Here is a 20656-nt window from a genome sequence, read left to right as displayed (position 1 = left end):
GCTAGTTTCCACTTATAATGTGGATCACCAGCACTCGGCTGACGTCTGGACTGTTATACAAAGATTTGCGAGTCTAAATGGCATATACGCTAGGAGCATGCTACGTTTGACCAATGTTTTCACTTTAGCCCTCAAGCTTGTGGGGAAGCACAGCCAAATGAGCATAGCGATGCGGGATTCTTCTCACTTCCTTCCTGAGGGATACGGGATGGTGTAAAGAAAAAACCAAGGCATAAAGCTATCTATAACAGAAAGGATATTAGGTTCGGGAGGTGGGTGGGTCAAACATCTAATAAGTGTCCAACATAGTCTAAATAACCTGCCAAGAAATTCTCTGAGGGGATTCAGTCCGTACGAATTATTGTTTGGAACTAGGATGTTAGTCTTAGACCTCGACAGTCGGACTTCAGTGGTGAAGGAAAAAAGCTTTGATATCAAAGATCGTTTGGCTATTTTGCAGGACTTAAACGAAACAAGAAAAGACCTGAGCAACATAAAGTTGAAACAACAGCCAACAACCACTGAAGAACCACCACCTGTCCCAGCAAGAACTGTCTGGATTCCAAAAGTCGGGGATCTAGTCAGAGAAAAGATCGCGGTAAAGAAGGAATTTGGGCCTTCTTACAGAAAAGCAGTTCCTGTCTTGTCTATCAACGGGACAAGATCAGTTGTACTACCGCCGCTTGCTGGTAAAAAGGAGAACCGAGTTGTATCCATCGACCTGGTAAAACCACAATCATGTGGCCGATAACAAACAGTAGGCCAAGTGGACTCCCGATAAGTAGTAGAACACCAAGGTTTGCTACTAATACAGAGGTCCAAACTAAGAGGCTAATCACATTCGAAACGCCTACAGAACAACAACAAGGACTATGCAACAATGCATTTGAACTCAGACCTCTAAAAACCCAAATAAAAACATTTAGTCGAGACACACCAACCTACAATGAAGTAACAAACGAATATGCAAGAAACAATAATCCTGAAGCAATTGGAACAATTGACAGAACTGCATCCGGCTACTTCATAAACTTCGATGATTCCTCTGAAGACCTCAGTGAATCAAAAACACAGCCATCAACAAAAACCTTTAAAGATAAAGCTAAAGAACTTTTGAAACAACTGAAAGAAACATATCTGATTTCTCCATGGATTGAATTTTGGGTGGGTTTTGGTGCATTTATCCTCATACTTTGGCTCATCATGGTACTAACTTTGGGACGCTTCATTGAGGGAAAATATGCAAAAATGGACACAGCAAGTCAGAAAATCAACTTGATCCTCAAACCACACACATCTTCGCACGTCGAGAAAAGAGAACTTTCTTCAGTCAACTTCACAGCCAATCCTATACCGGGTGGGGTAGCATGGGACAACACTGACTACGAAATTTATGGTCCGGTCGAAATCCTGAAATATCCACACCAAATTAAGATCTCATTGAGTGACTTTGTAAAACCAAGCTCATTTGCTGATGATTGGGACTTTGAAAGTATAAATAATATGATGTCTGACCTAGTGATGTCTGCTAAATTTACCAAACATGATTATTTGCAGGGTTCGACAAATTATGATAGTATGTACTGTTACAACCACTATGGTAACCATTTTCTACATAAATCTGCACAACCTAGAAATGTTTTAAATTATAATCAATGGGAACATTGTGCAACCCCTCCCAAAGGAAGTTCAAGAACCTTTTATGACAAATATTCATACTTTTCAGGTTTCAACACAAGTAATGCTGAAACATTTTATTTCAAATTGTCAAATAAGACAGGGACAAAGACCATGCTAATGAACACAAAGTTGATATATTCAGACTCATTTTTTGAACAAATGAATACTTTTGGTTTCGAATATTGGGACAAAAATGTTGAAGTAAAAAGTGTTTGGGGTACAAAAGAATGGCAAGTACAAGGTATAGAATCATTGTTTAGAGCCTGCATGATCCCAGAACAAATTATATTTTTAAATGACACTGTTCAACAAACCACCTGTCTTGGCTTAGCCAAAATCAAAGACTTAAATAAACCGTCTATTCCAAAGCCAACTATGAACAACAACAGCTCTACAGATGAAGAGATAGACGTAAACTATGTATTAAACCAAAACAGAACACATCCTGATTGGAAACAGTGGTTGATCTGGCCCACAGATACTAATACCTGTCAAGACAGATTCCTGAACAAAATACAGGGGTTCAAATTGACCAGGCCAGACCCTAGATATTCCCAAAGACAACACCCAGGGATAATAACCACCTACAGTGTGGGCAAATTATGCCTTCAATGGCTACAAACTTCCACACTGGCAGAAATTAAGCAACACCTAACTTTACTTACTGATGGTGCTGACTTGCGTGATTTCATTATGGGACCACGCAAACAGCGTCAAAAACGCTTCATAGCAGCCTCTGTATATGCAGCTTATAACGAGGCCTGGAAGGTTACTCAAATTGAGACAGCAGAAAGTATACGGGAAATTGACCGTATTAATTTGGAAAAATCACTTTCTGTAGTGGACAATGGGTTAATGACTCTGTCCTCCAGAATTTTTTCTTTGGACAGCATTGTGTCTTCAGCAATCGACATAATATCGCAAGACTTACTGTTGTTACAACACGGTCAGTCTCAATTGCGTTCTATTGTACAGCTTGGCTGGACGTTACAAAATCTGCGTTCAGGCTATGTGCCTTGGCGTTTAATCAACACAACGTCACTTTTCAATATCTTTAACCTTACTGATAAACAAATCAGTATGGCACAAAAGGGTGCTGATTATACAATCCTGAGCATTGAGAAACTTGAGAGATTACCAGTGACAATGTCAGAACGACCTGTCAGTGAATGGATAATACATGGGATAATTAATATTCCAATATCAACCTTCAGGTTTCAATACTGCCAAAAATATATACAGGCTGGCATGTACGAAAAATTGGGAAAAGGGTACATTAAGACAACATGGAACTTGCCCTATTCACATGCATGTGTCAGTAATAAAGGACAGAAAGTGTTTCTTAGTGGCAATAATTGTGCGATGTCACTAAGCGGTACACTTCTGTGTAACGGAATTAGTTTGCATGGAGCCTGTGAAGGGAACTCAAATAACCTTTCATGTCACCAGCTAGGCGCACCTGCAACAGAGATAGAACCATTCTTTCAAAAACTCTATAATGGGAGTTACATTCTAATTGTGAATCGCAGATGTTGTAGTCTTATGCCCGGGACTCCTTATCTCGTAACTACGACTGCGAAGGTCATGTGCTGTGGACACTCATTGTTCCCCAGCTCCTTTCCAGACAGGGAGGCAAGGGCATGGCCCAACTTGAAAATTACTTCTATTCGAATAGATACTTTAAGCAGAATGAAAACAGTGCTTCTTCAGACGCCGACCAGGCTCACGTCATCAAAAGAAACGTATGATCTCCTAGTCGCAAGGACGACTGCAGAGATTCACTCATTGTTATCAACTAATTCCCCCATACATTTCGCAGAAATCCTGAATGAAATCTTAAATATTTCTGATACCAGTGGAGTCTCAAAAGTATTTAAGACAGTATTTTCAATGGCATTAACACCATTCAAAGCCATACTGGGTATTTTTCCAGATTTCGTCCATTCGATTTTTGGCGGACTTCCCCTCATTTTGGGACTAATTGCAGGAATCCTATTCTTGGTCCTAATATTTCGTTAAGGCAAACCGTGTCACAGACAAAACACCTGCGACAAGGGAAGAAACAATCCGAGCCATTGGATACCGGGACCGGATATCAAAAATCCTGGGACTTTCCCGGCTTAGAGACCTAAACATGACTTGGTTTCTTTCATTTCGACCAATGTGGCATCGATGTGTTTTTCCTGTATTAAGGTGCCTGCTGTGCGGAGAAGAATGCGTGTTGGACACCTGTCTGACGCTACAATCAGATGCGCCAATGGATGCAGAAACATTGTTGAGTCCGATAAAGGCTCATGCTTTGTGCTGCCCTCAACGGCTACCAATCCTGATGACGGCATTCGTGGAAACTTCACCACTACGATTAAGGGGTAGTGAAGTTCAAGATGAAAGCAGCATCGATCAGGTACGACCTTCTGTCAGCAATACTAATCAAAACGTCAATGGAGACAATCATGCACACGAATGCATGGTTACACCTTTTTCCGAGTTAGTGGAACTCTCCCAGGAAGCTGTTGACAGCTTTTTCGACAGTCTAAATGATATGATGTTCTCACCAGAGCAGAAATAGAGACTTTTGAGCAAGCTAGCACACGGCGTTCCCAACACCCTGAATTTGGCCTTCAACTTTAATAATAAAGTAGCATGAACAATTTCCCCTCCAGTTCACGGACAGCAATTTTTTCAGCAGCCCCAAAATATTTTTACGATTTTTCGGGACACTAATCATCTGCTTAAAGTAAGAACTATTCTTAGAGAACTAAAATTTCTATTTTTAGATACTTTATAGACATTAGCTGCCCGCTGGTATGTTCATAATTATTTTATTCTGTGATGGAATGGTCTCGAACCTTTTTTTCTGTATTAAGAGCCATTTCATGTGTAAATTCTCATATACCAATTAGCAATAATGTATACATATGCGTGATTACTTTAGCATTATTCTACAGCTTGAGTGCATATAATACATGTGACTGTTTTTTCCGTATATTAGATAATTTCAAAATGCATTTTATGTATTTTGGGGTGGTAAGGTATACACAATACTCTACAGTATGTTTTACTATGCCTAGATTCGTAAACATGGCCATAGTTAGCGTGGAGTGGGTGTGATGTATTCCTATAGGTTCTGTATCGATCCCCCTATTCCTGAACCTGTTCTGGTTAACGAGTTAACTAGCAGCCATCCCATGATGCAGAAACCGTTATCTGATGAGGCCGAACTACGGCACAGGAACGTGTTATCTGATTAGGTCATAACGCTTGCCATCTAATTAGACAAGCGATATTCCTCCAGCCCCTGATGAGGCATACGGAGTTCTCAAAACAAATCAAACCTATGACAACCTGGGAAAAACCCTGCGGCCATTGTTTTGATTTCATCGAGAACTTCAGCAAAAGAATGTGCTAACGACCAAGTCGTATGACATCCTTATTGACGTATCTATGTCCATCCTTACGTCAATCTCGGCACCTTACAGGTATAAATATTACCGGTATTGCCTTAAGCAAACACACGCGGTGGTGACGAGATCGGAGCAGCCAGACTTGCCGAAGCCCAGAGCAGAGCAGACCCCGCTGGCGCAGCCCCGTCTTCCTGACGCGCTGAGAACGAGACGCTGCTTTCTCCTGCCGAGAAATCCAGCTCCGGCGCTTCCGGGTAGCCCTCGCAGGCAGCCTGGAATATCGAGACCAGAGACGAGAGATACCATCCCTCATTCATCCTAGATTCCAGGTACAGAACTGAATAACCCCTTGCAGAGAATTCTTGAGTCAGTCACTTGGCAAAACAAACTTAACTTAAACTGCTACTTTCTATTCCCGCCCACGTATTAGGCTTAGGTCAGGTACACTGGGGTAGGCGTAGTTAGAAACACCAGTTGAGTACGATTAGTCAAATGTATATGTGTATGTATCTATTTTATTCATTTTAAACCACCTTATGGCTTAGAAACCATATAAATGTTTTTACAGTATTATTTTATACTTCTGCTTTTATTGTATGCACTTTACTTAACCATAAGTATTGCGATAATATCGATCCATTTCTCTTGTATGAGAAAAGAGACTGATCAATAAATACCATCTTTTATTGAACACGCCCGTCTCTTCCTTTTCTCTACAATCTGGTGAGACTAAGAATGCACGTACTGACTGAGTAAAATAAGTTGTCTTTTGTTTTCACACGACTCTAGAGATACACTCTTGATTAGGGGAGAGCAAAGTTGTCATGTTCTATGGTTGTCAGAAACTAAATCCCTTCTTGTCTATCCAGGGAGGTTCAACTCCTCCTTGCCTATTCGAGAAAGTTTCTAGTGAACTCTGAGCTAGCTGGCACACCCAAAACTTTAAGTCTAATATCGACAGTAGAAGACCTAGTTAACGTCTGGTCTAGGCCTATACTATTGAAGGTATTATTCCAATGCGCAGAGCCTATTGGGATAATAGGAACTACACTACAGAACGAGCGAGGCACACTTCAGCGAGGCCCCAGGGGCCCAGGGAGATCAGACAAGTCCCATCAATTTGTCAGGGAAGGCACCATAGAGTCCACTGGTCCTGGGACTCTGGTCAGGGGGCAAGCTTAGTATCAAGCCCTTGGAATATCACTTATAACAGAAGATCACTGTAACACAAAATAGGACATAAAGCACACAACCAGTACCCACTGGTAACTGGTAAGTCCCCCCTACGCAATCCTAACCACCCTAGGAACAGGTCACGCAGGGAACCAGGACCTTACTAGCACCACCTGTGCTAGCAAGGACAACCACCTCAGTATCACAATACAAGTAGGGGCATAGACCTGGGGACAAAACACATGATGCAGAACCTACATTCAGCGGTGTAAGGAACACATGACGCATCAACACACGTTCAGCGGTGTAAGGAACAGGGCACATAATGTATCAACAACACATTCAGAGGTGCAGCAAAGAGCACTTTGCAGAAATCACAGTAACATGAACTTACATCAAAGTCCAGGGTGCGCCACTGCGCCAAGACCTAAACGTAGCAGCTGCCTACAAAGTGCTGGGCAGCTGAGGGACAGGACAGGGGGCCTAAACGCTGCAGCTGGCACTAAGTGCTGCGCAGCTGGGGAAAGGCCAGGGATGAAGGAGTGCGACTCACTCCTAAAGTCCAGAACATGTCCCTAGAAGCAAAAGAAAGACCTAAACGGTGCAGCTGCCCACTAATTCCTGGGCAGCTGTAGATCAGCAAAAACTGCGCCAGGGCTCTCACTAGCCCTCTGGGACCCAAAGCTGCTCAAACTGGGAGCCCTCTGGCTCTGCACACAAATATGCAAAAGGTGGAGCCTCTCAGGGCTCGATAGATCACTCTGCCCCTGGGGAGCGCACTTGCTCCTGAAACCATCATGCCCCAAGGATACTGTGCCCTTAAAATAACTGGGCCACCCTGGGAGCCATGCACCGGCTCTTGGAGATAATAGGCTGTACTGAGCCATCTGGCTCTTGAAGGAATCATGTTTCCAGATGTTGGGGCGGCCCTCTCGCCAGCGGGGCCGCCCAGGCACCTACCATGCGCCTCAATGGGCCCCCCCCCACACGGGGAATTCAGGATCCCCATGGGTCCTCTAAACAACTCAGGACAGCAGCCCCCTCTTTACTCACCGGGGCTCTGGACGCGGTGTGTCTCTGCTTCGCCTCGTTCCCTCTTCTGGGACCGGGGCTCAGGTTGAGGAGCCCTCGCGGCTGGGCGGCAATCTTCTTCCGGGGCTCCCTCCTGGTCCTGGGAGCCCCGCAACCCTTCGGGCGGCTTCCTGCTGGTCCTCCGGTGCTCCCAACAGCTCACGGGAGCCCGGGCAGCATGCGACCATCTTTCTCTGCCGGTGGCGGAGCGGGCAGCTAATCACGATGCAGCGGCGGGCGGGACATGCCCCCCAAAAAAACGGAAGTCCCGCCCCGTAGTGCCTGGCTTCCTGTTTTGCGGCGCTCGGGCCGCGGCGGTGAATCTCGGGGGCATTTAAGAGGGGTGGCACCCTCGAGATTAATTAAAACCAACACAGCGAGGTGGGCACTCGCCAAATAATTAAATAACTGGGGTGGCACCCGTATTTAAGAAGAAAGTGCAACGAAGCACTCTGGGGCACCAGAAGGGCAGGAGCGCTTCCCTCAGAGGGAAAACGACAGCGCTCTGCCCAGGCATGAAAAATAAAGCGCTCACAGGGTGCTAAGGGCAGCCACAGCCCTGGGGCAATAATCCAGCGCTCTCTGATAGAAGGAAGCGCTTCCAGGCGCTAGGCAAAATATCCATAAAGCACTTCCAGGTGCTAGGGCAACAGCCAACAATCAGGTCCTGGTAGAGTCCAGGACAGCAGAAGTCCAGGGGCTGGGCAGGGCTCAGGGAGGCAAGCCATCTCTGAGCCCAAGCAGCAGCACGCCCCTGGCAAGATTCTAGTTGGGAACAAGAACATTTTCATGGGGTCACAGCCCCTCTTTTATACACCTTTTCCCTTTGTCTTTAGGTGCAGGGTGGGGGCAGAACCAGTCGCAGCTGGTTCTTGAGTACTTGAGTTTTCAAAAATGTATAGGTTTGCTAGGTTTCCCTAGGTGCTGGCAGAGCTACGGCGCAAAAAGAAAAGGTAGTCTTTTTGTCCAAAACGTGCTAAATTTCACTGGGAAATTGAGGTGCGACCATGCTGCGTTTTGCGCTGTTTCATGTCGCAGCCACTATGCCTAGTGTTGGACTTGAGCCTTGTGGCAGGTTCACCCCTGAACTTTTTGCCTTAAATAGTGATTTCTGGTCTTTGCGCACTTTGACACTGTGGCGCAGTGTAAAGTGCGTGCGCACTTGGAGTGTGTGTGTGAGATAGGCCTGCCCTCCCATAGGAATGCATGGGGAATGTATGTGTCCCTGGTAGTTCCTGATGCGTGGGGAGTGCAGGCTCGAGTTTGGTATGTGTGAACTCGTGGGAATGAATGCTGCGCAACGGTATGCCCGGCTTGTATGTGTCTAGTGGGGAAGGGCCACTTCTAGACATGGCTGTGTGTGTGCAGTGAGGGTACTGGAGCGTGATTGGCTGGAGCTGGCTGGCATGCCAGGCTCCAGGAAGTCTGGCTGGGTCTGCCCGGTGGTGAGTGGGAGATTAGCATGAGTGATGTGTGGGAGGAGTGTACCTGTGTCCTGAATCAGGCTGGGTTTTCCCCTGACAATGCTGGCTCCGCCCCCCCTGTGGTGCGTCTAATGACCCAAGCCTCCCCAGTGAATGAAGACATTGTCACCATTGTTAAATTCACCAGCTTTTGCAAGAGGGGTTACCTGGGTTTCTGGCCCCGTGCGAGACAGCCATCTATGGAAACCTACCAAACCCACACATTTCTGAAAAGTAGACACCCGGGGGCTTCCAAGGAGGTATGGCTTGCGTGGATCCTCCAACGTTCCTTTACCCAGAATCCCTTGCAAACCTCAATTTTAGCAGAAAAAAAATCAATTTTTTCACGTTGTAGTCTGGGAAAGCGTGGCATCACTGGGCTCACACAAATTACCTCCCACCCAGCGTTCCCCCAGGTCTCCCAATAAAAACGGTACCTCACTTGCGTAGGTAGCCATAGTGGCTGCAACAGGAAAAGGTCCAAATCGTACGGTGGTGAATTTAAAATACCCTGAAGCAATATAACTTTGATTTTGGGGGGGGGGCACCTGAGTTTTTGGCCAGGGGCTGGGTGGTATTCTTTGGAAAGTAGCAAACCCAAACAGTTCTGAAAACTAGACACCCGGGAGAGTTCAGGGAGGTATGGCATGCGTGGGTCCCCCAATGTTTTCCTGCCCAGAACTCCTTGCAAACCTTAAAATTAGGTAAAAATAGCACTTTTCCAAACATTTTGGCGTGGGATCGCCGTGCCGGCAAAAATGTCCTACCACCCTGCGTTCCCCTTGTTCTCCGAGTAAAAGGATACCACACCTTAACAGAGTTATTCAAAAGTCAAACTTTCAAGCACGGCTATCTATTCCTCAAAGACACACACATACAGGTTGGATTTGGCACGAGGGCGAGTGATGGTTCAGTACATAAAATTTTATTAACAAGATATTTCAAAAAAATGAAATGCGCTGTCAATAAATAAATGCATAAAAACCGAACCAGTGACTCGCAACTCGTGCGCTGTAAAGCCACGACAAGGCACCAACCGTTTTACAGGCCATTCACGCACCTTTCATACCTGATACAAACCAGACCATTGACACCATCCGAATGGAAAAGCAACACATTACAACAATCACAATAAGGGACAAGGTACACCCTACTGCAGAAAGAGAAAAAAAACAATTATTACTGCACACCCATCTAATCCGCAAGCACACACACATACTGGTTGGATTTGGCACGAGGGTGAGTGACGATTCAGTACATACAATTGGATACGCAAGTAATTTCATCAAAAATGAAATACACTGCGTATAATTGAAAGTATGATAAACTGAACCACTGACTCACAGCTCGTGAGCTGTAAAGCCACGTCAAGGCACCAACCTCTTTACAGGCCATTCATACACCTTTCGTACCCGTGACACATACAAAACATTCACACCGCCAGCCGCGGACCCATCACATTTCAACACTCACACCAGCAAACAGCGCCATTCAAGGGCCCATCACTTTCACACGCCCACATTTCTGACACTGCAACTACACAAAATGATGGACTGTGTGGAGTGTCACTCAACTAGCAGTGTGTGTAGTGACCAACAGAAAGTAACTACTCACACACCGCCTGCCGAGCGCCAGTCCACCCACACCACCATCCAAGTACCACTCCACACACACCACCAGCCAAGCATCACTCCACGCACACCACCAGCCAAGCGCCACTCCACAAACACAACACCAGCCAAGAACCACTCCACACACACCGCCAGCCAAGCACCACTCCACACACACCGCCAGCCAAGCACCACTCCACTCACACCGCCAGCCAAGCACCTAACCATGCACTCCGCCAGCCAAGCAAAAATTCACGCAGCCCCCCAGCACAACTCCAATCCATGCACTATGCCAGCCAAGCACCAGACCACGCACACCACCAGCCAAGCGCCATCCACTCACACCACCAGCCAAGCACCTAACCATGCACTCCGCCAGCCAACCAAAAATCCACTCACCCCCCGAGCACAACTCCAATCCATGCACTATGCCAGCCAAGCACCAGACCACGCACACCACCAGCCAAGCGCCAGTCCATGCACACCAACAATCCAAGCACAATCCTGCACACACCACCATCGAAATTAGAATTTTTTAGAGAAATACCACAAATCAAATGAAGAAACCTACAAATCTGCTAACACAAATTCAAAAACTAAATGCTTTGCACTAATGCAAACCTTAAAGCAGACTAAAAAATATTACAGAATACAGACCAGACAGTACACTTACAAGCTCAATGAAACTCCCAAAACTTCTTTTGTGTGTGGTACGATTTAAAACAAGCTGGCACACACAATCCAGGATTTGAAGGACAGTCAGGGCAGTACATACGAGACTCCCTCCGCACTTCTCTTCACCAACAGACTCTACATCTTTTAGTGGGATGGTCTTTTGCAGTTGTGGGAGGAATGTATTCTGGAAAGTGGCGATCTTTCAGTCTAGCCACTTCCTCCACCACTCCAAATCTTGGCACACTTGCCTGTTCCACTAGTACAAGGCTGCCTATTATAGTCTCCTGAAACTTAACAAAAGGCATCTTTGACTCAGGACAAGATTTCTGGAAAACAACAAAAGCATTAAAGGATGCCAAGTGGAAAAGATGGATAGCCAACTTCTTGTACCAAACGTAAGCCTTTCGAAGAGCAGCATAAGGTTCCAACCTCTGATCTACTCTGTCAACACCACCCATGTACTTATTGTACTGTAAAATGCACACAGGTTTACGCACTTCAGCACTCTCACCCCGAACAGGCAGAGCTTCAGTGCTTTCGTCATGGATAGTAGTCAGCATGTACACATCTCTCCTGTCTGAAAACTTCACAGCTAGAAGCTTCCCACATCGCAATGCAGTGGACTGTCCCCGCACAAGCCTTTTGCAAACAAGTTCTATTGGGAAACCTTTCCGGTTACTGCGCATCGTGCCACAAGCAACAGTGCCCACTTTGGCCAATTCCTTGAACAAACGCACACTAGTGTAGAAGTTATCTACATATAAATGGTGGCCTTTGTTAAATAATCGTCTACCTAGTTCCCACACAATTTTCTCAGTCACTCCAAAAGTGGACGGACAAGCAGAAGTGTTAATGCTGGAATCCTTACCGGTGTACACCCTGAAATTATAAACATATCCAGTATCACTGTCACACAGCATATACAGTTTGATTCCATAGCGTGCCCTCTTACTAGGAATGTATTGCCTAAAAAGCAAGCGGCCCTTGAACAATACCAAAGACTCGTCCACAGCTATTTCTTTTCCAGGAGCAAAGATCTCAGGAAAACGATCAACAAAGTGATCAAGGACAGGCCGAATCTTAAAAAGACGGTCACAATCAGGGTGATCGCGTGGCAACGCTAAATCATTATCAACAAAATGCATCATGCGAAGAAGAAGCATATATCGATCACGAGTCATAACTGCTGGAAATATAGATGTTGCCATCAAGGGACTAGTGGACCAATAAGAAGACATTGATGGCTTCCTTAGCAAGCCCATCAAAAAAGTTAATCCCAAAAACTTCTTCATCTCTTCAACATATGTGGGAGACCAATGGGTAGCTCTAGAATGGGGCTTAAGGCTGGCACTGTGGTCCCTCAAATACTGCTCTGCATACAAATTAGTTTGCTCCACAATCTCTTGCAAAAACTCATCGTCAAAAAACAACTGAAAAAATTGAATAAGCAAAAAATTGTCAGTATTGACTCTACACCCTGGAACACCAGTGAAGTCTGGCAATTCCGGCTGCACCATGCCAGGGGCAACCCAGACGTCATCACTAACATCGGGAGAAGAAGCCACCCTAGCCTGCAGCCCAGATGCCTCTTGCTGCACTACATCAACGGGAACACTAGCATCCCCAGATGCCTCTTGCATCACTACACCAACAGGAATACTAGCATCCCCAGATACATTTTGCATCTCTACACCAACAGGAGAACTCACATCCCCAGCTGCCTCTTGCATCTCAACATCAACAGAAGAACTCGCATCCCCAGATGCCACTTGCTGCTCAACAACAACAGAAAGACTAGCAGCACCAGATGCCTCATGCTGCTCTACAACAGGAAGACTAGCAGCACCAGATAACCCTTGGCGCACCACAGCAATGTGAAACCTTTTGGGCGCAGCCTTTACTACACTTGCCTCTTCCCGACGAGAAAAAAAGGGAAACCTTGAGGACCGAGGCTGCCGCTCAGATGGCTCTTGCCTCTCTACCGGCACATCAATGTCCCTCTCTACCACAGGCACTTCATCAGCACTAGAAGAAAAATCATCATCCGATGATACCATGCGAAGAGAAAACTCACTGCCTGAATCTTCTGCACCTACCTCATGCTCCGAATCGGAGTCAGTGTCTGGACCATGGTCAGAGGAAGACTCAAAAAGCAAACTAACATCCTGCTTAGCAGTCATCCTGCGAGCAGCCATTATCCTTACAAAGCAAGAAGACTACACACACAAGTGAACAACAACCTACACTGTGCAAAGTAAGAAGTAAACAAGGTAGAGTCTTCACACAAAAATCAATACACTCAAAAACAATTCAAATCTAACCAAATATAAGAACACTCACCAGCACCTACTCTGCTGAAACACAGCAAAAAGAAAGGAAATCCCACTAGAAAGGAAAAAAAAGTATAGATTAGACAAAGTACACATCAAGCAGCAATACAAAAAAAAAGTTAACAATCAAGAAACACAAAGCCACACAAACAGCAATAACTACACTTTTCATAAAAACACATTCATCTAGGGAAAGTAGTACAAAAAACATTTACTTACCAAGCACATGCAACTACACAAGCTGCAAAACCAGCATTAACTGAACCACAACCTACACCAATAGAAACAGCAAAAGCCTGGATCAAAAACAAAGAAGAAAAAAAAAATTAATACTACATTTCACAAACAACATAACAAATGAATAAACAACACACAAATTTACCCCCAAAATCACATCCACACAGATGGGCCATCAAAAAGGGCAAAACGGACAAAAATACGGGTTGATTTGCCCACCGGGGGGGCAGAAAATCTAAATTTAAAATCCGACCCACCTGGAAGCGACCCTTGCCCAAGGGGTCACTTCCTACAATCTAAAATAAAATCCCTGGTGCTAGTGGGGGCATTTCCACAGCACAATCGCAATGCTGTGCGCGACCGTGAGGCAGAAATGCCCTGCAAAGAGACATCAGGAGAGAGGAAATTCACTTGCCTCTCCCCTGATGCCTCTTTGCAGCCCCAAACCCCCCCATAAATCTCAAAACCAACCTAACACCTCCAGGCGCAGGAAGCAAATGGCTTCCCGACCGCCAGGGAATCCCTGAAGATGTTGGCGCGTGCTGTGCGCGCTGACGTCATCAGGGATTCTCATGGGGAGGGGGGCAGCAGAATTACTGTGGTTAACTGTGATGCTGGACAGAGGCACTTGCATCCTTGATTTTCACAAGCGCAATCCAAAAACAGTTCCTATGACCAGGAGCTTCTTTCTCCCCATCTGCTGCTCTCATCAGTCTCTGACCATTTATACACATAAGAGGCATGTGAACTCACACAGAAGACCCCCGTTTGGCCACGCCCACCAACTAGTGGAGTGCACCATCTTTCCTAAATTTACCCACTATGATGGACAGCTCACTCAAGGGACCTGTGCACACATCGGTGCGATGGCATAGTAACACACACGGTCACTGGAGACAAAGCAAGCGCTCGAGTTGCAGCACAAATTCAGGAAAACATTCATCAGCCCAAAAACATTTGTGACCTTCCCACTATGATGGACAGCTCACACAAGGGACCCCTGCGCACATCTGTGCGATTGCATAGTAACGCACACATGGACACTGGAGACAAAGATGGCGCTCGAGTTGCAGCACAAATTCAGGAAAACAATCATCAGCCCAAAAACATTTGTGAGCTTCCCACTATGATGGACAGCTCACTCAAGGGACCCCTGCGCACATCGGTGCAATGGCATAATAACACACACAAAGGTCACTAGAGACAAAGCAGGTGATCGAGTTGCAGCACAAATTCAGGAAAACATTCATCAGCCCAAAAACATTTGTGACCTTTCCACTATGATGGACAGCTCACACAAGGGACCCCTGCGCACATCTGTGCGATTGCATAGTAATGCACACATGGTCACTGGAGACAAAGATGGCGCTCGAGTTGCAGCACAAATTCAGGAAAACAATCATCAGCCCAAAAACATTTGTGAGCTTCCCACTATGATGGACAGCTCACTCAAGGGACCCCTTCGCACATCGCTGCGATGGCATAGTAACACACACATGGTCACTGGAGACAAAGCATGTGTTCGAATTGCAGCACAAATACAAAAAAACATTCATCAGCCCAAAAACACTAGTGAGCTTTGCCTAGGCAGGACAGGTGTGTTTTTTAGCCACTTCAGATAAACACAAAGTAAAAGTAATGAAGGACAGAGGCACTTGCATCCATGATTAAAATGAGCACTATAATTTTATTTTCAAAATGACCCCCATCAGCATTTTTTTTTTTAAAAACGGCCATTTATAAACCTAAGAGGCACGAAAACACTTCAAAGATACTGTTCCCCCAAAAAGGGGAGCGACCCTTCCCCAAGGGGCCGCTCCCCGAACAACGAAATTGGAAAATAAAAAATAAAAAATTGAAATCCCTAGCATTCCAGCTGCACGATCGCACGATCGTGCAGCAGGAATGCTCTAAAGTTGCATCGAGGGAAAGGAAAAGCCTTTCCTTTCCCTCGATGCAAGTTTCAAAACAATCCCCCCCGCCCCAGCCGCAAAACGAACCTCTTTCTCAAACGATGCGCAGGAAGCAAATGTCTTCCCTGCGCGTCGGTAAACAAAGGGAACCTCCAGTGATGTCAGCGCGCCTCGCGCGCTGACGTCATTGATGACGCGGGCGGTGAGGGCAGGGGGAGGCAGGGGAAGGTCTTCCCCTGCCATCCCCGCAGAAAAGAAGAAAATCGGGCAGACTCGGGGGGAGCGCTGGCGCTTCCCCCGAGGGTGGGGCTCATGACGAGCTGGGCTCGTCATCAGCGTGCGAGCGCCCTGCTCCATGACGAGCCCAGCTCGTCATCAGCCCCGAAGGGGTTAAGGAGTGGGCCATGGCCCTGCCTGTGCCCTTATCCGTAATCATCCTGGCCGTGGATAAACAATAATCCACGTACGACAGACTCTCTGGACCCTTTCATTTTCCTAGGGGGCCACTGTGTACTGAGTTCCAGGGCTCCATACGGTGACGAGCCGGGAAATTCCGATGCGAGAAGCCAGGGTCACGCGGCCATCTTCCCGGACCTCCGTGCATGGAAAAGGACAGACGCCGGGAAAAAACTAAACAAAAAGCTTTGGACAGCGACTTGGAGGGGCTGGAGCTACGCCGGAGCTCAGCCCGTGGGACATCCGTGAAACATGTTCGGGCGGTGAGACCTGCCCAGGGACTGCACGCTTAAGAGGCCTATGCGGCCCCCGGGGGAAAGCAGGTCAGCAGACCAGTCTTTTCCCCGGGGTGTTCGCGCGAGAGGGACAGGCAGGAAGTTAGGTAGGGGCTTAGGTTAGGGGTGGGAGGGGTTTAGGAGGCTATTTAGGGGGACAGGAGGGGAAGGACTTCCTCTTCCTGTGCCCGGTGCCTCAGGGAAGAAGTTAGTTTTAGTGCAGGCGGAGCATTACTAGGTAGGCGGAGTGTGATTTGAGGGATTTGGGCGTTGCTACTGGTGCCCCAGAGCGACGTTTAGGCAGGTTTCCTTGGTGGTTAGGTAGGCGGGCTGACAACAATAATCCACGTACGACAGACTCTCTGGACCCTTTCATTTTCCTAGGGGGCCATTGTGTACTGAGTTCCAGGGCTCCATACGGTGACGAGCCGGGAAATTCCGATGCGAGAAGCCAGGGTCACGCGGCCATCTTCCCGGCCCTCCGTGCATGGAAAAGGAAAGACGCCGGGAAAAAACTAAACAAAAAGCTTTGGACAGCGACTTGGAGGGGCAAGAGCTGCACCGGAGCTCTGCCCGTGGGACATCCGTGAAACATTTTCAGGCGGTGAGACCTGCCAAGGGACTGCACGCTTAAGAGGCCTACACGGCCCTGCGTTGAGTGCGAGTCTCTGCTGCCCGGCGCTTTGGTCCCTGCATTACACCACAAGGGAGGACCCTGCTCATGCCGTCGCCCCACGGAGGGAGGCGGCCCAGAAATGACCTGACAGTTGTTACCAATTCTCCCGGTGAGTGGCGGGACACCCCGGGGGCCGGAGCCCGATCCCGGAGGACCTGGGCCAAATTTGGATGAGCATACGGCAACCCCATGCAGGGTACAGACGGACTGCAGGGATGGAGTTGAAGGTCAGTAACATTTTGCGTCTGACATTGGGGTTTTCCATTAAGGGAGGTTGGACCATTGCCATATGGTGGCTGGATTTCATCGTGATTGCAGGCACGGACACAGGATGAGAGCCTGGGCTGGATCCGTGCGGAGTCCCTGGTGCTGAGACCTTGGGCGGCGAGGAGATCCTGGCTGGGGATCCTGTTGGGTGGAGTAGAGGCTGATCTCCCAGTGGGACAGACCAGCAGCAACTAGATGCCTAATAGGGGTGTGGTGCAGCCACTGCAGGGGGGTGTGGAGAGCAGCTGCTAACAGACTTTGAGGACTGATACCTCTGCTGGAGACCATAAACACTCAGCTATAGCTTCAGGCTCCATCTCCTTGAGCTGCACACACGGCTGCACGATGGTGAAAGGCAAAGGAGGCAAATTGGCTCAAACTAACAAGAAACCTAACTATGCCCAGCCGCTCGCCACGGACTACGGGGCCTCGCCGCTGCCTAGGCCCACAGAAACGAAAGACCCGCCGCAAACCGCTGATCGACCCACATATATAGCGGAAATACTTTCAGTCATCCATGCTACGAGTGACGAACTGAAAAATAAGATTGAATCGGTCGCTATAGATGTTAATTTGCTTCGTTGAGACTTGCAGAAAACTTCAGAAAGGGTTACGACCACGGGGCAGACAATGGGCAGAATGCAGACGGAGTTGTAAAACCTGATAGACACTGTGGTTACCCTCCAGAAAAAACTAGTGCGCTTGAATGATCATGCTGAACACGCAGAAGGGAGGTCCCAGAGGAATAATCTGTTTTATTGGATTCCCAGAAAAAGCAGAAGGTCCTTCCGCGGAGTTGTTCCTTGAAGATTTGCTGGTGGTTGTATCAGCCCCGGGGGCTTTTAAAGTTTCTTACAGTGGAGAGGGCACATAGGGCGCGCCTTCTTCCCCCAATACCTGGGGCACCTCCCAGAGCCCTCATAGACCGATTTCTCAATTTCCAGGATAGGGACTCCATACTGCAACTATCTCGTAATAAGGGCCAACTACACTATGAAGGACACCAAATTTAGATTTATCTGGATTACACTCAGACATTACAGGAACAAAGAAGATCCTTTCTGGCTGTGAAGCACCGTCTGTGGGACTTAAACCTTAAATATAGTCTTCTTTACCCAGCCAAACTGAGAGTGGAACATAGAGGCAAAGCACTGTTATTTTTTACAGCAGAAGAAGCAACTGACTGGCTGGACGCGCATGGTCCCCTCCATGGTAACACCCAGAAAACCCAGGCCCCAGAACCCATCTAGGAGTCGTCAACAGCAGGAACACTCTCAGCACAGTGCGAGGAGTCGCAGCCCCTGCAGGATCAGGGTCTGCACGGATGGCACCTTGCAGGCCTCCGACGTCCTCCCAGACTCGAAGGCCTCGTCACCGGGATGTCCATCTACAGTAATGTGAGCGAGGACACTGATGTCTGATAAAGACCCGAAATGGAGACATTTGATCTGAATCGTTTGTGGACACTACTGCTTGGTAAGATTGAACTATTAAGGGGTTCGGAGAGTGAAAGGGAAGTCTGGTTGCATCACAGACTTTACCACATGCATTTTATTGAATGACTAGGGCATGCCCCCCTAGTGGCTGGTGCCTGTCGGCCAGTCCTCACACCTCGGCGGCTCACCACTCACTTCTTTGGAACAGGTTGGGAATGTGCACAACTGTGCCGTTGTTTCCTATAGTTGTATACGTTTGAACTTGTTGGGGGTTCAATACATGGAAATGGGGCAGCATCTACATGCCTTCACCGAGTGAGGGTTTGCCAGGGAGGGAAATGGGATATTGCCCAAGGGGATGGGGGATGTTGGGGCAGTTCAAAGTTGGGATAACCAGACCTTCCTTCATGAGGAACAGCTCAAAGATTGCCAATTGTTGTACGGTTGGGGGTTACCATTCACTTTTTCAAGAGATGCGTGGGATTATCCTGGGAGGAGAACTCATGGGGGTGCGCTTTGGCGTCCTCCATGACTAAGTTACTCATGTGAAATGTACGCTGCATCGCTGCATTAGACAAACGTAGACAAATATTCACCTACTTAGGACGGGGGCTTTACTGGCACGACTAGTAAGGCAGGAAACACCAGCTACTTAAATACTACAGATACATAGACAGAGAGTCATTGCAGACACTTAGCGACCCATCTAGAGAGTGTATAAACCAATCGCTCAGAGTCAGAACCAAGCCACTTGACCCACTACCTTGATGCACTACAGCTCTCTCATATTACAAGGGAAGAGCAGGAGACACTAGGCTCCCCAATTACTAAAGGGGAAATAAATGGAGCCATAGGACGCCTCAAACCGGCGAAGAGCCTGGGCTCCGACGGGCTCCCTGCAGAGTTTTATAAGTGTTTTGCACCACTCAGGGGGACAGATTGTTAGAAGTCTATAATGAAGCACTGCAGAAAGGTTCTCTCCCGACTATCATGAGCGAAGCACTAGTCGCTATGATCCCAAAAAAAGATAAGGACCCTGATTTGCCTTGTTCATATAGACCCATATCTGAACATAGATGTAAAAATATTAAGCGGCATCATAGCTGACCGCCTTCTTCCATTGATGAGATGTCTGATTCACGCTGATCAGGCATGGCCCGATTCACAAAAGTAATCTGAGACAAAATCCTAACTTTACGACTTTCGGTATTCACATAAGGCATTTAGGAGTACTAAAGTTAGGATTTTGTCTCAGTTAATCTTAAGTTTTGGTCCTAAGTTAAAGTTAAGACAAACTTAAGTTTAACTGAGACAAAATCCTAACTTTACAACTAGGATTTTATCTCAGTTAAACTTAGGTTTGTCTTAAGTTTAACTTAAGACCAAAACGTAAGTTTAACTGAGACAAAATCCTAACTTTAGTACTCCTAAATTCCTTCTGTGAATACCGAAAGTTGTAAAGTTAGGATTTTGTCTCAGAATACTTTTGTGAATCGGGCCCGCTGTGTTTATCGCTAGGTGGAATACTTCATATAATTTAAGGCGATTGGCGCACCTGTGGCACGGTCCTAGCCTGGCGAAGTCCGACAAAGTGATAGTGTCCCTCGATTTCGAGCAAGCGTTTGAGTCAGTGGAGTGGCCCTATATGTGGCAGGTACTTGGGCGTATGCAATTAGTAGGCAATTAGTATCTTAATTGGGCTCAATGCTCTATGCGGCCCCGGTAGCCAGGGTACAGGTGGGCAAGACAGTGTTGAGACAGATAAAACTGAGGAGAGGAACAAGGGAGGGACGCCCGCTTTTGCCCTTGCTGTTTGCAATCGCTCTGGAACCAATGGCAGTTTGTTTGAGAACGGTCATGGATAACTGGGGAATACAACTAGGTAACACCAATCATGTGATCTCGTTGTACGCAGACAACACGCTGGTCTACCTGTGACAGCCAGAGAGTTCCAATCCCGGTACTATTGTACGAACTGCGGCAGTTTGGT

This window comes from Lissotriton helveticus, chromosome 3_1 (genome assembly GCF_964261635.1).
Source record: "Lissotriton helveticus chromosome 3_1, aLisHel1.1, whole genome shotgun sequence".
Taxonomy (NCBI): Eukaryota; Metazoa; Chordata; class Amphibia; order Caudata; family Salamandridae; genus Lissotriton; species Lissotriton helveticus.
Note: the sequence above shows the minus strand (reverse complement) of the source record.